Source organism: Anser anser (genome assembly GCF_964211835.1).
Source record: "Anser anser genome assembly, chromosome: 3".
NCBI lineage: Eukaryota > Metazoa > Chordata > Aves > Anseriformes > Anatidae > Anser > Anser anser.
In genome coordinates, this window is record NC_139722.1 from 108,032,518 (window position 1) to 108,039,668 (window position 7,151).

Here is a 7,151-nt window from a genome sequence, read left to right on the forward strand (position 1 = left end):
TTTTTTCCAGATTGCTTTTTTGAGAACCTTTATCAACATTTTTGAAATTTTCCACACGGGCTGGGAGGTCATTGGCTGGGCTTCTCGAGGTTGTTCCCAATACTGCTGAAAACACACCAAAGAATTTAGAATTTCACCCAACTGATTGCTCCTTCGGCCTGCTCCAAGGAAAACAAAACCCAAAGTTGTAGGACCATGGCAAGGATTCTAAAAACCTCCTCGAAAACACAGCAATCAACCCTCCATAGAGCTGCTGGGAAAATTCCATTTACCTGTCCTTTTGAAATATTATCTTGAAATGATAACTTTAAAAATGTGAACAAATGTATTTTAGAATTAACAACAAATGTGTTTTCTCTTTACATTTTTATCATGCATCCCCTTAACCCAAATAAAACAAGAACAATGACAAAAAAAGCACTTACAGAAAACTTATTTACAGCTATCACAAGCCTTTTATTTCTCTGCATATACAAGCATAAATCCATTGTACAATGAAGAGCGTCCTGGCTAAGACATCTCGAACAAACTCTCAAGCAATAATGAAATGTACGTCTGCAATCTAATTTAAACCACAGAGTATCTGCACATGCAGAGATAAAATATATAGAGCAGATTACCTAGAGCAAAGGCAACCTCCCACCCTAAAGAAGACTTTACTGAATAAATGTATTTGAGCACAATTTTATTCTGTTTTTATTCAGAAGACAGGCTCCTATGTTCGTAGGCAGATAATTTTTCACTCAACGGTAGTTACAGTATTTGTAAGCATTGCATTTACCCCAGGAAAAAAACCCCTCCTGCCTTTAAGCCTTGCCTCTAAATCAATGCCATATACGTTGACAGCGCCAAAATCACCACTATCTGCACTGGCAAACGTTTTTAACTAAAGACAACCAAGGTTCTAAGTTTTTATTATCATTATTTTGTACAAAGCAATAAAGCTAAAAAGAAAAATAAATATATACATAAAAAAAAGACTTTTTTTTTTTTTCCTGTTTACACTCCAGGGGTGAGAGATGGATACCTGCAGTGCAGGAGAAGTGGTGCAAGCAAAGGCTAGCCCTCGACATTCCTCTTCCAGGAATACCATCTGTGCTGTAGCCTCCGCATGCAAGATGCTCACATGCTTTCTTTCCCAAATACAAGTCAAGGGAGCAGAGCTTTACGTCAGCACCTCAGAAACCCTACTTCATTTCCAGCTCCCAGTTTCCATAACCATAGCAGAGAAAATGCTGGCGCCAGCAAGGCTGCAGTGTGAGTAGCAGGGAGGTTTAGCAGCAGAGTTCCCAGCAGGGTTGCTACCTCCAAAGAAGAGCTGCCAGCTCCTGAATCCCACCTGTGTGTTCCTTACCAGCCTGAGGATTTTGCACAAACGTAACACTGATCGTATCTGTAAATATGCAAAAAGGTGTATATCCTACAGTTTTTGAACAGATCAGCCATCTACAGGAGGACACAGATCACACTTGTCAACAAATACACAGATTCTAAAAGAAATAACTACCCCAATTAACGCCTAAACAATTATTTACCTGTAAGGAAGGATGATTTAATAGAAAACACCTTAATCCACTGCAGTGATTTTCTATTTCTTAGGCTTTACTGACACCTGGTGGCAAACAGGAAAATAGCCTAAAAATGATAAACATCCACGTTCCTGTTCTGCTCTGCTATGAGCCCTTAACCTCTGAGCGATGATTTGGCGTTTCTGTTACAGTAAGACAATGTGCTCGGAGTTTTAGAAGGGTTGCCATGGAAGTCTTTTGCAGGTTTAACCTTGAAACAGTCACGTATACCACAGGAACTATTTGCCCCCAAGTACTTCAGTCTTTGGCATACACCTGTGCTAATGCAAAGTGATTAAGAAGAATATATACATTACCACCCCATGGCCATAAGCTTTTTGGCCGTCCATATGAAATGAATGAGCACCCTCAGCCCTTAACGTGAAACACGTGTTTGCTTTCCTGCCTCAGCTGGCAGTGGTTAGTGCCCCCCAGGTAACCTAAACGCAAGAGGAAGGAGCTAAACAGGCACGGAGAGCAAAGGGGGCTCTTAACCAAAGCTTAGATCTCTTCTCCTTATGTCACAGCTGAGCCACCAGCCCCGTACACAAGCCCTACAATACGTGCGTTATATCAGCAGGATTACTTTGTTGTCAAAGTGCTCAACGGAACAGCTCTCTAAAACATTGTGTGTGAAGCCAAATTCCTGAAAAGCAAAACCTTATTCAGATACCATTGACTGCGTTAAAATCTTTTTTTAAAGCAGAGTTGCTCCTAAAAATTAATTAGCATGGGAAAAAATATACATATATGAGTAGGTTTTTTTTAAAAAAAAAAAAAAGATCTTCTTGGTACACAAGTGCTTTTAATAAAACCAACGTATATCTATTCAATAAATATTTTATAAGAATATTTTCAGTATGTTTTTGTCTGAGTCTCCACGCTACAACCCTGACCACATATAGGCACTTGCTCAGTAGTCTCATTGAGATTCCAGCTCTATAAGGGTTTATGAAGATCGCCGTTATTTTTCACAAAACTTGTTTTAAACACCATTCTCACATTTATTTTTTCCTTTGTATATTACATTTTCCCATTTTAAAATCCTCTTGGCTGTGCAACCCCAGGACTGTTCCCTGGGCCGGTCTGGCCTCCTCCACTCACACATGGCATTAAATACCATTATTACCCAGCGTTCCTTTAACGAAGATTTCCCAACAAGATTTCCACTTGCCACAAACTATTTTAAGCAAGTAATTCATTTAGTTTTCTAAAAAATAAAATGTGAATGGACTTGCAAATAAAGTTAAGAAAGCAGCCATGGTGTTGACAGAGTATGGATGGGAGTAAAACACTAAGCCCATGCAATCAGATCATTTGTATTCTGAAGGTTCCATACAGCAGGTTTTAAGCATCCTGATTATGCAACCAAAAGCCAGAAAAACGGTTAAAATAAGCAACTGTAATTGCTAAAAACACAGCTGCTGCAAAACTAGAGAAGTTATTGTGGTAAATTTGGATCTCCTGTTGCAACAGCGTATAAAAATGAACAGCCTGAAACACTGTTTATTAAAGAAAACAAGTGGTGCGGTTGGAAAACTTGCCATCACTCTCTACAAGTCGTGCTCTGGTTATCCTCATAACACGCCACAGCCACCATAACAAACACCGTTATAGTTTAATATCATCCGCAGGCTGTCTGAAGCGTATCAGCATAAAACTGGCTATCCAATTCCTTGCCAATCAGCACAGCGCTGCCAGAACACAAGCAAGGCAAACACTTCTACTAGCTGCTGGTTGGTCTTTTTTTTTTTTATTAACATTAAAAAGCCTCAGAATACTCAATTATTTTTTTCCATTAGCAGGTTAATGGGAATACATGCAGAGCATACAGAAATTAGAGATCAAAAGCCTTCAGATGCTTAGAAGCGGAAGTTTGACAGAAAGCCCTAGCAAGAGCACATGAGACTAAAAGAAAAAATAAAAATAAAAGAAATAAGTAAAAAATAAAAATAAAAATAAAAATGAAAATAGAAAATGAAAATAGAAAATAAAATAAAAATGTAATAAAATAAAAAAATAAAAATGTAATAAAATGTAATAAAATGTAATAAAATGTAATAAAATGTAATAAAATAAAATAAAATAAATAAAATAAAATAAAATAAAATAAAATAAAATAAAATAAAATAAAATAAAATAAAATAAAATAAAATAAAATAAAACAAAATAAAACAAAATAAAATAAAATAATTTTTTTGGAAGCACTAGCTTATAGGAATATCCTGTATCTGCCTGGGCACAGCCGACCAGCACCCCAGGGCAGAGAAGTGGCTGGAGGAGGTGGGGGGGGGGTTCTTGTGGCCACCCCCAGGATGCAGGACGGGAGCACGTCCCCTCCCAAGGGGCTGCAAGGAACACACCAGCCTGCATGGGAGGCCCGTGGTGCACAAAAGAAAGCTCTGTCTCTGTCTGCTCCATCTGTAGCCCTGAGATTGCTGAAAGTATTACAGATCTGTTTTAATTGCCAGCCCCTAAATACATCGGAGCACTTTTCTCAGCACCGCTATCCAGACTTGCTGGACCCCATCTTCGGCACGCTGTTGAAGCCTGGTTTACAGGGGACTCACACTCCCCCAGCTCTGTGGCAGGTCAAATACGAAGGTGCATTTCAGAGAAGCGCAATAAATGATGCTGAGACTGAAACCTGTCATCACAGACCCACCAAAGTGGACTGGAGAGAGGGAGTTAGAGGCAACGTTTTCAAATGAGGATTCTCCGAGAACCAGCGTCTCTGCAAATCAAACCATTTTAATTCAGTGCCCACACTACCTTCCAAAACTGGAAACTGTGAGCTTGATCAATTAGCCTTTATTTCCACAGTTAGGAGATTTTTGAGCATTTACATCAATAGACCTAAGTTATTTTGCCTTTAATTCATTTCTATTGACACACCAAATCCAAACATATTTTCAAATAACTTTGGCCGATCCTAGGAGCATCACTTAGTCACATTGCTCCATCCCTAAAATCCTACTTTTTAAAGCAACGTAATCCATACAATCGGTATCTGAATTGAGGCATTTGCAAAATGCCTTTTGAAACTGGTTTTTAGCGTAGTAATGATTATCTTTTCTGGACACAGCAATCAATGAAAATTAGCAGAAGATTTTGAAAGGACTCCTAGCAGAATTTCTGGTTACCAAGGAGATTTCATTGGGGATCTTCTGTTGAGAATATAAGGATGAAAGAAATACAATACCAACGGTAGACAGTACAAGCCAGTGTTTCAATACAGAATGATTTGCAGGCACTCCCTCGTTAGCCAGTATTTTAAAAAAGAAGTTGGAGAAAATATTTGTATTCAGATTTATATCATGTCCCAGACACCTGCTGGGAATTTCAGTTTTTCAGTTTCAATTCATAAATCCAATGCAACTTTCTTGCAGGCCCGTCTTATACACAAACGCTACCAAGTGTTTGCAGAAACCCTACTGAGAATACCTTCTGTAATTTTATGAGTGTGTTTGTTGTACAGGCAGAATTGCTTGTTAAAGTATGACCACGTGGCAGCTGTACAGAGACCTTACAAATACATTGAACTCTAAATAACCAAAGCCACAACAAAACAAGAGCCTAATGAGGTTCCTGTGCCTGAGGACACCACCACTGACCCTCACTTGTCATGTATATGATTTTCACAGCATTCTAATGTTCCCCAGGCATTTCACCGACGAGGATGATTTTTGCCTGAGCTCACAAGGCAGAGCAAGGCAGAGAGCAGTGCCAGCACAGGCAGAAGCAGGAAGGCAGCTGTAAGAGTCGGTCAGCACCCATGAAGTGTTATCAGCAAGGCAAACAGCCACAGCTCATTTGGTTTTGGGGGCACTCCCCAAAATATCCACCCCACAGGCTCTGCTGCACAACTGGCCAGTGTGCAGCTAGAGATCAGACACTGAAGGGTCTCTGAAGGAGAAGCCACTTCATTATAGCTATAAAAATTGCCCACAGCCCTCTTTGAGGATCATCTTCTGGCTCTAGCCCATAAATCACAAAGAAGCGAGCTCTGGCAAAACCCCCTGCTCTGTGAATCAGGACAGGAAAACGGAGAAAAGACTGTAAGGCTAAATCTGCAATTTATTCACAAATTTTGTCCCTTAGAATTTATATGAAATAAATGTGCTTTTTTGTTAAATAAGGTCATTTTCAACAATAAAGGAGAAAAACTAAAAAATAAAACTAACATTCCTTCTAAGACCTTTACCTATTTCACAGACAACAAAAGCTCACCAGGGCACTAGCAGCCAACCAAGCCTAAAAAAAACACCAGGCAGAGGAACAGATACAGGAGTTAAGAGTCTTTGGGTTTTGCTTCTATAGCTCGCTACAAGCAAGAAAAGCCATGGGTAAGATACTGAGTTTGTAAGCTGTGTAACTGCACTTTCAAACCAGCCAAGTTTTGCTGTGAGCAGAATAGGGCATAATTTTTTTGTTAAACAGCACTTTTAACAGAGTTTGGCCTGTTAGGTTTTCATTGAATCCTGAAACAAGTCACAGCATGTGAAAATACACTGGGCACGGGACAACAGGAAGCATCCGTCTTCAACACACAGCTTTCCATGGGTATTTCCAGCCTCCATCCCCACAGACCACGACCACATCCCAAGTTTATCCTCACATCTCCCACGTGAGGCAGGACAACACTATTGACTGGAGAGGCACGGAAAGACCACATAATCTGGTCACTCAGGGAAAGTGTGGTTGAGCTGGGAGCCAAGCAGCACATGCACACATCTTTGGCTACCAGCCATCGCTTTACCTCTGCTTAAATACAGCCGGAGCTTGCCTCCCATGGGAATTATTTATAATGCTTTTTCTTTTCAATATTTATCATTCTTTTTTTAGCTTGGCTTCTACCAGCTTACCTTTCAGGATGCAAGGAGACTGTAGGACTTTCTTCATGCCTTTGTCTTCTTAAGAACAGATTGCACAGCAGAAGGCAAGATTTCAAAGATGCTGGAGTAAGCAGGAAACTTAAACTGGATGACATAGGCCTGACACGGCTGCTGATGACCAGCCCTCAACGCCTGCAAGGTGGGCACTCTTCTATCTTCCCAACTGAAGGTGCTCTTTACAGACAAGTAAGCGCTAATGTGCCAACAGCCTAGCGGGCTCCAGTCCCAGGAGAGTGCACCTTGAAGGAAAAAAACACAGCACTTGTACCTGGAGATGCAGAAGTCCTGCTTGTGGCAAGGCTGTGACTTCAGGCAAACCAAGTTTCATACAATGGCCAGACTAAAAGTTATGTAAATTCTCAAAGGCAATAGTAAGTCTAACATTTTAATCTACCCAGGCTACTCCACTCCTTCGCGTGGCTTGCAGAACCTTGAGGTTAGTGCATTTTAAAAAGCCATGTCAGAGTGGTTGCACACCGTGCAGCAATATCAGTACGATACGTGTCTGGATTAAGAACAACTATCACCAGTGAGTCGCCCTTAAAATCATGTAAAGCTTTGATGGTGGCCACGGCAGGTGGCTAGTGAAGACCATAGGACTAAGGCAGGCTGGGAGAATACACTTCATAAAAGGTACTGCAACCTCTGAAAGAAGTCAAAGATGCATTTGCACTCTTTCATCTCCCCT